The 15034-nt window shown below is 36.6% G+C and overlaps 1 protein-coding gene across 2 annotated transcripts in view; it reads right to left on the reverse strand.

Annotated features, from left to right (window-relative positions):
• The window catches only part of LINGO2 (leucine rich repeat and Ig domain containing 2), a 1137445-nt gene that overhangs the window by 529430 nt on the left and 592981 nt on the right, over positions 1-15034 (reverse strand). Inside the window, exon 2 of one of the 2 annotated variants that reach the window (XM_034663996.1) lies at positions 13648-13780. The exons of the other annotated variant lie outside the window; for it this stretch is intronic. The gene's annotated coding sequence lies outside the window, so the exon portion shown is untranslated. The remainder of the gene's footprint in view (positions 1-13647; positions 13781-15034) is intronic. 2 annotated transcript variants of the gene reach the window in all.

Genomic DNA, 15034 nt, shown 5'->3' on the forward strand with positions numbered 1-15034 from the left:
TTATTTATTTTGCTGACTCCACTTTTGTCTCTGTCTTACACAGCTGACATTTGAACAATATGGGTTGGAACTGCATGGGCCCACTTACATTTGGATTTTTTTCCCCAATGAATGTATATTCATTTTTTCTCTTCTCTATGATTTTCTTAATGACATTTTCTTTTCTTTAACTTACTTTATTATATATTTTCTCTTCTTTATGATTTTCTTAATGACATTTTCTTTTCTTTAACTTACTTTATTGTAAGAATACAGTATATCATACATATAACATATAAAGTATGTACAAATTGATTGTTATCAGTAGGCTGACAGTAGTTACCATACCGGTTACTACCAGTAGTTAAGTTGTGAGGGAGTCAAAGTTATATGTGAGGGGCTCCAGTGTAGCTTAGTCGGTTAAGCGTCCAACACTTGATTTCTGCTCAGGTCATGATCTCAGGGTCCATGAGATCAACCCCTGAGTTGGGCTCTGTGTGGAGCCTAGAGTCTGCTTAAGATTCTCTCCCTCTGCCCCTCTCCCCCCTCCCCACTTGCACACTCATACTCTCTCTCTAAATAAAAAATTAATTTAAAGTTACATGTGAATTTTTGACTGCATGGTGGGGGGTTGGTGCTCCTAATCTCCACTTTGTTCAAGGGTCAACTGCACTCTCTTTCTTTATTAGTGGGTTTTCTTTTTAAGTCTAGCCTTTATGTGTAATGACTTTCCTGCCTTTTAGCATTATATTTATCTAACTACTGGAGTTGGTCATTTATTAATCCCCAAAATCTATTCCAGACTATACCTTCTTCTTCATTTGACTAGTACACAAATGGTTATTGACTACTTTTCATTCAGTGGAGGGGCATAGTTGTAAGACCTTCCATGTCTTTCCCATTGTATTTAATATAGAAAACCCTATTTGTAGTGTGGAAAGACCATGAGATTTAACAGAAAGAAAACAAGGTTTGCTCCTTACCTTTCTTGACTTACTACATGTACATCCTTTGGCTTAGTTGCCTACCCTACCTGAGTACAGATGTTATCCACAGTATGCAAGTGGTAACTTTATGCAGTTGTGTGAATTACATGAAGTACTGTGCCAAGAATCTAGCACGGAGTTTGTGATATTGTACTTGTACTTCTTCCAACATAAAACTCACCTAATTTGGTCTAAATTAGCCTCACTCTGGCCCTATTATTACCTTAGGTTCTTGCTTGCTCCCCTGAGTGAGAGTCCATCCCAATCCTAAAAATGGAGTCGGCCTTAATTTCCCCTGGTTACACTTTCATTAGCTTAACTCCCTCAGGAACTGAGATTTTATATTCCCTCCGTTATACAGAGCACTTTAGATAATGGAATTCAGCCATTCTACTACCATCTTGATGGTTTAAAACCTCTTCTTACTACTCTATCTCCTATTGGCTTGCTGCTTTTTGATTAAAGATCTAACTATTGATCACCTTTTGAATTGTTGACTGAAATATTTTCCTAGTTGAATATTCTTCAAGTCAGTGATTTACAATCATCATCACCACTGAGGATGCTTAAAAGCAAATATGGCTTCATATGTATTGTTATGGACTGAATTGTGTTCTATCAAAATTCATATATTGAAGTTTTAACCCCTAATGTGACTATATTTGCAGACAGGGCATATAAGGAAGTAATTAAGTTTACATGAGGTCATAAAGGAGGCCTTAATCTGACAGGAGTGGTACCCTTATAAGAAGAAGAGACACCAGAGATATGTGTCCTCAGGAACAGAGAGGAGAGGCCATGTAAGATTACAATGAGAAAACTGTCATCTAAAATTCAGGAATAGATCTCACCTGAAACCAACCCTGATAGAACCTTGATCTTAGACCTTTACCATGCAGAACTGAAAGAAAGATGTTTGTCTGAACCACCCAATTTGTAGTAGTTTGTTATGACAGTCCTAGCATACTAATAGACGTATAGTCTAGATTGTGGTTACTCTGATATTTTAACAAAGCCTAATATTTTTACAAAGAGATAAACAGCATTAGAGTCAGTTCACAATTGTAATATTTCATAACTATAACTGTTATTAATGCAGTGACATTTGCTCAGCCTGCAGTGTGAAAGAGAGCCATCTCTTGTCCTCAGGCAACTTACAGCCCTAAACTTCAAAGTGCTCACCTGTTTATTATGGCTTGGAACTATGAAAAAACTAAACATATTTGTGGAAATTGAGATATTCTTATTGACAGAATTCACTAGAAGACTTTCTTAAACATAGTTATTAATATATTTAACTCTTATGAAATATTCTAGCTTTAATCCCCATACACAAACTTTATTTGTTGCAATGGACAAATAAAACTTGGCAGGTAGGTAGTCCCATCTTCTCTGCCAATCAATCAATCAATCAATCAATTTGTGTTTTTGCAATAACTACACTGGGTTAACTGCAGCTTAAATTGTACAATGTCTCAAAATGAATATATTTTTTTAACATTTATTTATTTTGATAGAAAGAGAGAGAAAGCTTGTGCCTGCAAAGTGGGGGGGGAGGGGCAGAGGGAGAGAATTTTTAAGCAGTCTCCTCTTTGAGCATGGAGTCCCACAGGGGGCTTGATCTCATGACCCTGAGATCATGACCTGAACTGAAATCAAGAGTCAGGCACTCAAGTGACTGAGTGCCCCTCAAAATGAATATTTTAAAAATTAAAATATACTAGCACAGTGCTTAAAATCCACAGCATTTCCTATAAGAATGGCACAGCATGTAATTTTTTCAGGGTGCACCCATACGTTCTTAGATTCTGGATATGTCTGTAATCTCCCTTCTATTTAAGTGCATGCAAAAACACAATTATAGAAAATGCATTGTCACTACAGATCATTTGTATTTTTTAGTCAATGTCAAGAAGCATTTGAGTAAATATTTCTGTTTGTCACTTGACTTCTACAATGAGCTGTTTTGTTAGAATTTTTTTCTTATAATATTTAGACATTGTTAAACAAAAATGCTACATTATCCTACTTTTGCCAACATTGTTTTGTGAACAATTCAGAAAATTTTCTTATAAAATTTATATGCAAAGAATGTATTTTTCTTCTTTATGTGTATCTTATTCATATGGTACTAATATTTTGGAAGGAATAACCAATAAAGTATTTTTGAGAAAAAACAGAGGTTAATAAAATATATGATGTTTAGGGGAGCCTGGGTGGCTCATTCGTTAATTGTCTGCCTTTGGCTCAGGGCGTGATCCCAGAGTCCTGGGATTGAGCCCTGTGTGGGGTTCCCTGCTCCGCTCTGAGCCTGCTTCTTCCTCTCCCACTCCCCCTGCTGTGTTCCCTCTCTTGCTGACTATCTCTCTCTCTGTGTCAAATAAATAAATAAAATCTTTTTAAAAAAATATGATGTTTATAAAAGGACAGAACAACTTTGTGGGGTGCCTGGGTGGCTCAGTCATTTAAGTGCCTGACTTCAAGTCAGATCATGATCTTGGGGTCCTGGAATCAGACCCCGTGTAGGGCTCCATGCTCAGTGGGGAGTCCCCTTCTCCCTCTGCCCCTCCCCCTGCTCCTGCTCTCTCTCTCTCATAAATAAATAAGATCTTAAAAAAGAAAGAAAACAACTTTGTAAACTCAGGTATAGTAAAATTCATACTTCATCTCCTCCAAAGTGGGAAAGACTTCCTAAATTAGGATCATTCAAAATGACTCTGTGATACTTTACTGTCTTCACAGAGAAGACAATAGAAACTAGATTTAAGTTTTAGTTGATGGTTTTGAAGATAACACAGAAGGAATACAATGTCCTGTTGACCTAGCCATTCTTGGGTAATAATGGAGCCACAGCTGGTTCCAGAGGCACTGGCCCTGGGTGTGCATTCCTCAGGGCTCCAATTCCTCCCAACCAGGGGACCCTGGGGAAGAGACTTAAATTCTACAAGCTACTTCTCAGCCTAATGTAGTATAATACTAGTATCTACTTCATAAAAATGAATAAGAAAGAAAAACAATGAGTCAAAGCCACTGAGGAGTATATGACCCTCTCATTAACTTGCTGTTATCGACACCACTGGTATTACTGTTACTAAAAAAAACAAAAACAAAAAAACAAAAAACATTTCAGGGGCACCTGGCTGGCTGAGTTGGAAGAGCATATGACTCTTGATCTTGGGGTCATGAGTTCAAGCCCCATTTTGGGCAGAGTGATTACTTTAGAAAAAACAAAATAAAGGGGCACCTGGATAGCTCAGTTGGGTAAGCGTCCTACTCTTGGTTTCAGCTCAGGTCATGATCTCAGGGTTATGAGACTGAGCCCCATGTTGGGCTCCATGCTAGGCATGGAGCCTACTTAACACTCTCTCCTTCCCTTCCCCCCGCCCCTCCCCTTTCTAATAAGACAAAACAAAACAAAACAAAACAAATAAAACAAACTAAACATTTCATCCCAAGCAGTAAGATCTCAGGTTTAAATTCTCAGTTAGGTCTCAGGACTGGATAACATGACACATAGATACCCTCTTTCTCTGTCATATTCTGGAAGATACTTGAAAACATTAAAAACAGTAAGACCTGTTCCTAGGTCATCTTTTTCCTTTCTGAAGCTTCAGTAACGATGCCAATTCAGAGTAATTTCAAAGTAAAGTAAGTAGGTTAGGGGCATATGTTGTCAGCCTGAATCTATGGTAAAAGGTACAACTTGATTATCAAGGCGTTAACACAACTTGGCAAATATCACTTAGGCCCTTCATGCCCGGTAGGCAGAATAACTACCTCAATTTTTCAAGGTGATTAAGCTGATTAAATAAGAACACTGGGATTCTTCATTCATTCATCTTCACTTAATCAGATGGAAAGGTCTTTTCTACAGACAAAGGATTCTAAGTGGTGTGACTTAATCCTTCTGTTCTTTCTTCCCCCTCAACCTTAACCATAACCTCTACCCCTTCTAAGGGAGCCATTTCTTTCTTTTTTTTTTTTTTAAGATTTTATTTATTTATCCGACAGAGAGAGAGACAGCCAGCGAAGAGAGGGAACACAAGCAGGGGGAGTGGGAGAGGAAGAAGCAGGCCCACAGCGGAGGAGCCTGACGTGGGGCTCGATTCCACAACGCCGGGATCACGCCCTGAGCCGAAGGCAGACGCTCAACCGCTGTGCCACCCAGGCGCCCAGGGAGCCATTTCTTTAATATAACACTAATTCAAAGACCCTAATTTCAGATTGTGAGCTTCCCCTCCTTTCTTTTTAATTGAAACATTTAATAGACTTTCTAGGAAATAAATGCTAGAGCACTAACCTCTGAATGCCATTTAATCACTTCTTTCAATCAATTCACATGTTTATTTATGAGAATTGCTATACCTGTTAAGTGTTGAATTAAAAGGATTGGAGGGGAGGAAGACACTATTAGGAAAAACCCAGAAAGTAGTGCTACCTGAAACATTTATGAACATCTATTGCAAACACTCTTAAAACCTGGTAAATTGCATTTTAATTATTTTGTAAATGTACTGAAATTAAAGAGCATTTGGAAAGCAGTCATCTAGAGTTGAGGAGGTATAAATTAATCACATGGTTATATTGAATATTCAGAAATTCAGGGATCCTTAATGGAGCAATAATAATTTTCAAGCAATATTAGAATTTCTTGGCACATGCTCAGGGCTGCTTGGAGCATATTTTCACACTGTGGAAATGTTTACTCTACCCAGAAGCCTATTTCCCCCAATAGAAACACAATGAAAATTCAAACACAATAAATCATTCCCCAGGTACAGAGATTCAAATGCCACAAGTACTTTGATTCCCTTTGCTTCAGGGGTGGAATTTATAAATTGAAGAACTTTTGAATTTGTTAGAACATAGCACTCTGGAAATGAGAAAAGCAAAGCCAATTGGATTCCGGGATCTTATTTGGGTGTCACTCGATATTACTCTTGGCAGTGTCGCTGGCAAAACCAATAGGGTCCCAAAGTGTGGTACAGGAGGCAGAGAGTCATTTCACCTCTATGGCCAGCAGGCGGACCTCAGAGAAATTCACCCTTGGACAGGATCTCAGCGGTACCCCAAGGACCGCCACCTCATTTGAAAAACGCGAAAAGGAATTTGAGAGATGAAGTGAATTATTCCGACCTTCCAGCAGTTAAGTCAAGAAGAAAACTCAGGTTTCCTCATTCCCTGCTCAGTTTCCATTCCTTTCCAACATTCAAAAACCGTCTGGCTTGTGTACACTTATTTGTACCCCGAACTAATGAATCGCTGACATGTATCTGCTTGATTTGTGTTGCACTTTCTACTTTTCCTAGACCCTGAATCCTATAAACGCTTTACCCTTTTAAAGAATATTGTCCCAAGATCTCCTATTTTTCTCTTTTAGTTCCCTCATCTTGTCAATAAATGGTTAAGGTAAATAAAGAGCTAGTGTCACTGATATGTCATTATTCATTTAGGACTGTCCTTTTTGGAAATGCTAACCTATGTATAGCTTCTGAGATGTTAAAGCATTTATGGAACAATTTGTGCTCTACTTAAGAAATTACTCCTTTCTCAGGTACTGTGGTCATTACCATCAAACATATTGAATCAGATTTATGAAAACTCAGGATGCTACAAAAAGTTATAGCCTCATAAATGAAGTTGTAGAATGACAGAACTGCCAGATAAGAAGTGTTACTTGCACTGTAGATTCTCACTGCACATAAGATGTTGTGAAGGAAAAACTGTTTATAAGCCAAGTCCGTAGCTTGTCTTTTCATCCTCTTCAAGGGGACTTTTTGCAGAGCAATACTTTTTAATTTTGATGGGGTCAAATTTACGAAGTTTGATAGAACATGCTTTGGGTGCCAAGTCTAAGAACTTTTTGCCTTGCCCTAGACCCCAAGAATTTTCTTTTTTGTGTGTGTGTAATATCTTATGGTTTTATGTTTTATAAATTTATTTTTGTATAAAGGGTGAGGTTTAGGTGAAGTTTCATTTTCCAGTTGTTTTTTAAATTACAAATAAGAATGTTATTGATCTTAATATTTTGATTTTGTATCCCACGATATTTTTATGTTTTTTCCCCCTCTATTTTTAGGTTTAAGAGTTTGTAAAGTCGTTTGGATTTTCAGCATACACATTGTATCATATAGGAAAAAAAAGTTTTACCTAAGCCTCTTAATTCTTACTACCTCTTCTTTTCTGATTTCTTGTTCCATTTGCTAGAATCTTAAGCAGAGTATTGGCCAGAAGTAGAAATGGCAGGCATCTGTCTGGGTCCTGATTTTAAAAGTATTTCTCAAATGTTATTAATAATCATAATAAGGTAAGGTTTTTATAGATAAGGTAAAGAAATTCTCTTTACTAGTCTGTTAAGAACTTGTTTTGAATATTTACTATATTTTTGTTGAATGATTTTTTTTCTGTACATATTGAAAAGATGGGTCTATCCCTTTAAACTGTTATGAGATCTATGTTGACTCGTCTTTGCTAAGTAAGTGAGGACAAATCTCACTTGCTATTCTTTATGTCCTACCTCATTGCTGAATTATATATTTCTAGGATACTTTAAAAGTGTATTTAATGAAGGTCTGAGTGGCAAACTCTTAAAATATCATTTTTTTGCCTAATCTCAAGAAAGTGTTCAGCTGGGTATATAAATCTATCTGCTCTTTTCTTTCCCTGGGCGCATTGAGGACACTGCTCCTTCATTTCCTGTCATCTAATGCTACTGGTGAGAAACATGCAATCACAGAAGTCTACTGCCATTGATCCGAAGGTAATTTGTCCTTTCTTTCTGGCAGCTATTAGGACTCTATTTCCAAAATTTCTAATTGGTCTTTTTATATATTCTCCTGTTCACTTTACTTTTATAGTTGTGTGTTTAATATTTTCTTATTCTTACATTTTAAGCGAAAAATGCATTTTCTTTTTGAGCACACAGGCTTACTTATTTTGAAGTCTTTGTCAGATTGTTCCATATAATTAAGTTCATCAGAAGTAAGTCTATATTCTAAATATTGATTTTGTTGCCTACCTTCCTTAGATTTATTCATTTCTTATGAAATATTGATTTGCAAGTTTGATTTTTAGGTGAGGAATTTTGTCTATTTTTCTCTCTCAATGCATCCCTTCTCAATCCTTCCTCTCTAACAGGTTTATCACTACCTTCATCCACCCCCCCCAAGCTAATTAGTCTGGTGACCAAGCTGTCACACTCTTCCCAAATTCCCTAACTTCATGTTTTCCTAAAAGGCATCACCACTGGCATGTTTTTTATCTCTTTTACTTGATAGGAGGTAAGCCACGGTCTGCCTACTACCAGCTTCCAGGACACATGTCCAGGCTTGGTTCCTCAATCACCATACTGTTTCCTTTCTAGTCCATGGGGGGTTTTTGTTTTGCCTTCTATTTATAGTCCAGCTATGCCTTTGCTTTCTCTTTTCAGGTTTTCTCTAACTTTCCTATTGTATAAGAACCAAGAGAGTACATCAAAATGTACTTTGTCATCTTACCCAGAATATTCCCATTCTGCCTTTAACCCACTCTGATCAGACTTTTGTCCTCCTAGGAAACTGTTCTTCACAGAGTCACCAGTAAAACATCCATCCTGCCAAATCTAATGGTCAATTCTCAGTTTTCATCTCAGCAATGGTTGACTCAAATGATCATTTTCTCCTTGCTGATGCATTTTCTTCTCTTGTGCTTTAGGACTGTCTAACCTCCTTATTTCCCTTGAACTGAATGACCTGGATTTTCAATTTCTTCGCCTGGCTCTCAGTGTTGCTCTTGAACTTTAATTGTTGGAGAGTCACAGTGTTCCTCAGATATTTTTCCTTCTCTACATTTACCTCCTACATAAGCTCATTAAATGCCATGCGTATGGGTATATACACACATAATACACAAATGTGATACACATTATAATGTATTATATATACATATATTACAATTATAATATATAATTCATAATGCATACATATGTATATATGTGTATAAAATATAGTTTATTATTATTATTCCTATTTTTTCTCCTCTTACCTCTAGAGACATTCATACACTTCTTCCACATACCCACTATTTTTTTAAAAGATTTTATTCATTTATTTATTTAGAGCATAAGCAGGGGGAGGGGTACAGGGAGAGAGAGAGAATCTCAAGCTGGCTCTTGGCTGAGCACAGAGCCTGATGCAGGATTCAATCTCATGACCCTGAGATTATGACCTGAGCTGAAATCAAGAGTCCGATGCTCAACCAACTGAGCCACCAAGGCACCGCTCCTCCATCTCTTTATCTGCAGCCTAACATTCTAGTCCATACCAGTAGTTTCTGTTGTCTAGGTGCCTATGTTAGCCTCCTAACTGGCCTCCTTGATTCTACCATTGCCACCTCTTCATCCTTTACCTAGCAGCTGAAGGAATCAGATTATACCATACTCCTGTTCAAAGCCATTTTAGGAGATTTCCATCACACTTAAAATAAATCCAAACTTATCATGGCCTTAGAAGTCTTATCATCTGACCCTGTTGTCTCCTTTACCCAATTAATTTCAGCAGCCTTTGCATTTTTACTATCCTTTGAAAATGGATATTTTCTTATATTCAAATATATATATATATATATGTCCATATAATTATATATATATATTCAAATGGATATTACTCTGGACTTGGAATTTTATTTTCCCCTCAATTCTTTGCATAGTTTACTTCTTCACATTATTTAGTCTGTTTAATTAGTATCCCTTCAGAGACGCCTTCTACAACTGCCCTAGCTAAAATAATCTGCTGTTCTCCATGTCCTTAATTTTTTTTTCTTCACACTTTCTTTGAAATTCTTTTTTTCAGCTCTATTGAGGCATAATTGACAAAATTATAAGATATATAAAATGTATATCATAATGATCTGATAATGTATATATTGTAAAACATACCCTCCCACACAGTTAGTCTAGTTAATTAACACATCTTTCACTACATTTATGCTATATATATATAAATATATAAATTTAAGTATATATATGTGTGTGTGTATGAGTATGTTACCACCTAAGTTCTATTCTCAAGAAATTTCAATGATACAGTGTTATCAACTATAGTCATCATGCGGTACATTAGATCTTCAGACATTATTCATCTTGCTTTTCTTTTTAAAATCATAACCTCACATTTTTAATATTTATTGTTGACCTGCATCTCACCTACTAGAATGCAAGTTCCCTGAGGGCAGGCATTTGGTTTCTCTTATTCACCACTGTTTCCCCAGCATCTAGATGAGTGCCTAGAACCCAAGAGGCATTCAATAAATATTTGTGAAATTAATAAATTATGGCATTCCACTAATGATCAGGAATGTAATTAGATCAACTAACACAGCTCATATACTAAGGAAGTGTTATATAGTATTTTTTTACGACTGGTAACCAAACACATGGAGAGAAAAACATTTTTCAACTTTTTCCATTAAATCTCCTTCCCTTGTGCTCTAGGGTATAATCACAACAAACAATAATATAGAAAATGTTAGCATTGAAGGCATTCCACACAATAGCACCTGTATCACCCTTTGTTTCCTTTTTACCTGTATATTTTGGATTTCCAGCTCCTCTAGTCTCAATGGCTATATGTGTGGAAAATGTTTAATCCCTTACATTTAAATTCTTTTTGAATATGATCTTGTCCTTTCCTTGGAAAGTTAAGTGGAGCCTAAAATTTGGGAGAATATTAATCCTGTGAATTATTTGTTCTGATAATAATATCATTCCATTATAGGCTCTTTTGACATATCTTAATACAGTCTAAATTTAAAACTACTTGGAATGTTCAAAGCAAGAGATAAGTACTCTAATTCTTGATAACTAAGGAGGCATTAGGAACATCAGCTCTAAAATTCAGCAGACAATATTTAAGAAAACTAGCTTTCCTTCCTTACTGTTCTCAAAACTGTAGAGTATGAAAGATTATCTCTTAGCAGAATGCTCCAGGGGGCCAACTGTGTACAGAAAGGGTTCCTAATTAGGATATCAAGCCTATAAATAGATATATAAGCCCCTATGGATGAAGTCTGAGAACCACTCAACTTGTGTGTCAAAATCTGAGGAAAGAATATGGTAGGTCTGTGGCAGCTAGTTAGGTTATGCATCTTAGCATTTATCCTTGCGAAAACTGTAGCATGACTAATAAAAAAGAGGGGGTCTCCATAAATTATAAACATTGAGCTTGTAGAAAGAGAGTAAAACCCTCAAATTTCATGCAAGCAGGGACATATGTAACTATATTGCGTTTAATAGTGTCTCCAAAAAAAACATATCCCCCCAGAACCTGTAATTATAAACTTATTTGGAAATAGGGTCTTTGTAGACGTAATCAAGTTAAAATAAAGGCATACTGGACTAGGGTGGGTCCCATTCTGATGTCGACTAAGAAGAGGGAAGTTTGGACACAGATACATATAGAGGGAAGACATCCATATGAAGACAGAGGCAGAGATTGAAATCATGTAACCACAAGCCAAGGCATGCCAAAGATTGCTGGCAACCACCAGAACCTAGAGGTGGCAAGGAAGGATCTTTCCCTAGATTCATTGGAAGGAGTGTGTCTTTGTTTGCAGCTTAGTTTTGGACCTCTAGCCTCCAAAATGGTTAGATAATAAATTTTTGTTTTCTAAGCAATCCATTTTGTGGTAATCTGTTATAGTAGCCCTAGGAAACTAATAAAGCAACTAAGACAAAACCTCTATGACTATAGACAAGGCCACATGGGGAGTGTGGAAGGGATCTAGAGCTGATAATTCTCAGAAATAAACAGCAAATATTCAGTTTCAGAAAGAGATAATTGTACACTAAGTGGGAACCCTTTGCAAAGACTGAAGTCAGATGGAAAGCTATCATAGCAGGGCATCAAAGAAAGAAATGATAGGAAATGGCCAGTGGAAACCAGAGGAGACAGATCTCAGAAATTTCTTCTTGCAACAAAGTCACAAAAGGTCACATACTGCATAATCCTACTTATAAGAAATGTCCAGAATAGCAAATCTATAAAGACAAAGAATAGATTAGTTACACATGTGAGGGGGGAACGGGAGTGACTGCTAATGAGTATAGGTTTCATTTTGGGATAATGAAATTTTCCAAAATCAGACTGTGATAATAGCTACAGAACTCTATAATATATATATTTTTAAGGCCATTGGATTGTCCACTGTAAACTGGTGAACTTCATGGTTTATAAATCGCATCTCAATAAACTTATTAAAATAACAAAATAAGTGATACAATGATAAAATTTTAAATATCGATATTGGAAAGACACACCACCTTATGAAGAAAAAAAAAAGTTACTCAGAACATCAAGACATATACTAGTAAAATTAGAACACTTTAAAGATAAAGAATAATCTTTTGAGCCCCCAGCCTGAAAGGTCCACTTTTCACAATGGGTCAGGTAACAGACTGGCATCTATCTGGCTGCTGTGTTTCTCAATAGTAGCATCCAGAGCCATAGAAGAGCACCTACAAGGTACTTAGGGAAGTTTTCATTTTCTCATCGCCAAACCTTAGGATATTTATTAGCTTTTCTGCATTCACTTCTATCAAAACTAACATTCTAGAAAAAACTCAATGAATTTCAGGGCTTTCCTTTAGTATTAATAAGCAGACATACCTGTGTTTCTAAGAGCAGACCCTCTGGCCAAATGGCATCCTACCACTGTGGACAGACATCGCTGGATTCTTAGGCTGCTTCATTTGCCGAATGTCTCATCTGACAGGATCCACGGTGTCCTGCCCAACCTTTCCAACTAGGCTTTTTGTTGTTTTACAATGTAATAAATACCTCTGAGCTTGTTATTCTATCTTACAAATGAATTGCTATGAATTGCTTATTATTCAAAAAGATTCCAGCAGCTTTCTTAAAAATTAAAATTAATGTTTGTCTCTTGGGAGTAATCAAAATACGTGCCCATTATAATGCAGTTTGAAGAACAAATCAACTTCTTTTTTATTCTATTAAATTTTATATCATTATATTAAAATACTGCATTGTTGAAAAATTAACTCTAAATCATTCCATAAAGTCACTTAGAAATAATCTTCTAGAAGCATAATAATAGCCATGATTTTTTTCACAGAAGTAGAATCAACTTATACACTTCACACACCAAGAGATCTTAGAGACTGTCATCTAACCTCCTCATTGTACAGGTAAACACATTTGGCCCCTAGAGACTCTATGACAGCTAAACAATTATAGGGCTGGGACCAGATCCGGATTTTGATTGCTCGTCTAATACTCTTTACACTTCCCCATAACCTCCTCTCTTCCTCTGTTTAGATCTGTACTCATAAGCATTATTTAATTAATTGAGCAAATATTTATTCATTGTCCACTGTGTGCTAGCTATTCTTTGAAATTCAGAAGATGCAGAGGTAGAGAAGACAGATAAGGTCCATGTCCTCAGCAAGCCCCTATTTCCTGACCTCACATGGCTTCTGCAAATTTTCATTTAAATACTCAGCCTCCCATTCCTCTTCACCATTTCTTTCCAAGATCCACTTTCTTCAGGTACTCTTGACATTCCCATTCCAAATATCACTGGGCCATAAGCCTGAGGCAGGTCCTCTAGGAAGCCTTCTCTGTTCCCCTCATTGTCCTGTCTGGGCTATGTGCCCTTGCTCTATGGTCGCTTAACACTGTGGGCTTACCTCTGTCAGAGCACCATTACTTGGAAAGGTATTCATCTCCTTACTTGTCATTCCTTCCTCTTAAACTGTAACCTTCTAGAGGACAGGGACTTGTGTCACGTCTGTTCCAGTATCTTTAGTATCTGCATAGTACCTGGAACAGAATGAGTGCTCACTAAATATTTGTTGTTGATTAAACTGAAAATGTCTTAATAAACATAAGGTCTTACATGGACCATCTACATCTCACTGTAAATGAATTTAAAGAAATGAATTGTTCCTCCTAGGGTTGTTTGTATCTTATTAGCTCCAAACTAATCATTAGAAAATAATGTCAAAAATATCCAATTCATTTCTAGGACTACTTTCTTCTCCATCCTGATGTCATGTTGCTCCACATAATCTCTCAGCAGTGGACAGCTCATCTCTATGGGAAAACACAGCCCTCTTCTCTGCTCAACCCAGGATAAGATCCTGATGTCAGATTTTAACACACGAGAGACAGGCTTCATTGGACTTCTAAGGAAATTTCTTTGATTTTCTGTTAAATGCCAAAATGTTTTAAAAATTGCTGCATGACGACTTGCAGTGTAAAAAAGTCCACAAATTAGAATGTGGGTGCTTATTAGATGCTGCTTTCAGAGTTGAGTTTCTATGTGTGATGGACTGAAGGTCTATGGTCTAGTCCCAGAAACAGAAACAATAACAAAATCCGCAGCAACAATATAAAAAGCCACACATCCCAGTTTCGTTATTACCCAGGCTAATTTATAACTCTTTCTCAGCTGGAATCTGATATGGTAGAGTCAATAGATTCATACAAATCTAAACTTTTATCTTTTCACTGAGGCATGCTCTCTAATTGAACACTGCTTACACTTTGTTTTGGGAAAGGAAAAACACTCCAGGATGTCTTTGCATTAAAGGGAGCTATGGGGGGTGTACTACATAATTATCCTTGAATTGTATTACAAGTAACTCTATAGACACACTAAAATTTGGCCTACTATCTACTAAATACAAAGAAAAATGTCAATGCTCCATCTATTATTTTAGGCAGATGTGTATATATATATATAAGTATATATATTTCATATGATATTATTTAGTCATGCCATGAAAAAAAATTATCATTATTTTTGCAAACAAATCAATGCCTGCTTTAAAATACAAACATAATTTCTTCATTTTTCTCAATTGCTAAGTTTTAGGTGTTGTTCCAATTATTAGCAGGAATAATCCCTTGGTATTCTTTCTGGGTTTAGCCTCAGTACCACTCAGAGTAATTCTAAATCAGGGGAATAGTTTTTGAAGGTCCCTCTTGTTTCTTCCCTTCCTTTAGGAATTCCAAGTTGAGTTCATCAGGCTTCTGTCTGGCAGTGAAGGAGACCTTACCCATTGTAATGAC

The sequence above is a fragment of the Ailuropoda melanoleuca genome, chromosome 7 (genome assembly GCF_002007445.2).
Source record: "Ailuropoda melanoleuca isolate Jingjing chromosome 7, ASM200744v2, whole genome shotgun sequence".
NCBI classification, from domain to species: domain Eukaryota; kingdom Metazoa; phylum Chordata; class Mammalia; order Carnivora; family Ursidae; genus Ailuropoda; species Ailuropoda melanoleuca.